The 780-nt window shown below is 35.0% G+C and overlaps 1 non-coding gene across 1 annotated transcript; it reads right to left on the reverse strand.

Annotated features, from left to right (window-relative positions):
• Window positions 1–387: 387 nt before the first annotated feature.
• On the reverse strand, window positions 388–455 carry LOC148009522 (small nucleolar RNA SNORD36). Its single transcript, XR_015689840.1, has one exon. It is a non-coding gene; the product is annotated as a small nucleolar RNA SNORD36 (small nucleolar RNA).
• Window positions 456–780: the final 325 nt, after the last annotated feature.

Here is a 780-nt window from a genome sequence, read left to right on the forward strand (position 1 = left end):
TCATTCTTAAACCATTCAAAACTTTCACAAACCATTCAATAAACTTTCACAATATCTCAATCTTTATCAATCAATAATCCCTCCCTCCTTACAGAAGACAATTAGAACAAAACAGACCAAAACAGAACAAAATAGAAGGTATACAGAACCAATCAGAACCTATCAGAACATCACAGAACCACCAATAAACATCATGAACTTCCAAAACACAATCATTATCATCCAAAACACTCTCAAACCACTTCTAAATCAATCAATCATCTCATAAAATCAACCATTCAGCTCTCAAAAACAACAAAAATCAGCCAAAAAACAAGTCATTTCAACACTCAACATATCCCCACACTTAATAAGGAAGCGTCCTCGCAACCCAGGAAAAAGGGAATACAAGTTCAGGGAAAAGCTCAACTTTTATCTTCAATATCTCTTCAAAAAGAATCCATCCACCATGACCCCAACTTATAACCTGTATCTGATATAAAAATACAAAGAAAGGAAAACCCGTTTTACACATTAACACCGCTTATCAAACTAGAAAAACACAACAAATTTGTAAAGGATATAAGAGTTTTCTTCTTCTTCATCAGCATCAGCATCAACTCTGCAGCCACGATGCCATCACCACAATTCTCCAAAATGTAGCTCGCACACGAAATCCAATAGGAAACCACCACGTTCGTATTACATAAATGAACTCACAACACAAACACTAATACAACACAACCATCTAAATGACTCCTCTAAAAAGAGAGATTTTCATTAAAAAGCATCCACCATACA

This window comes from Lygodium microphyllum, chromosome 30 (assembly GCF_053477565.2).
Source record: "Lygodium microphyllum isolate KBCC chromosome 30, Lygodium_microphyllum_v1.1.10, whole genome shotgun sequence".
Taxonomy (NCBI): Eukaryota; Viridiplantae; Streptophyta; class Polypodiopsida; order Schizaeales; family Lygodiaceae; genus Lygodium; species Lygodium microphyllum.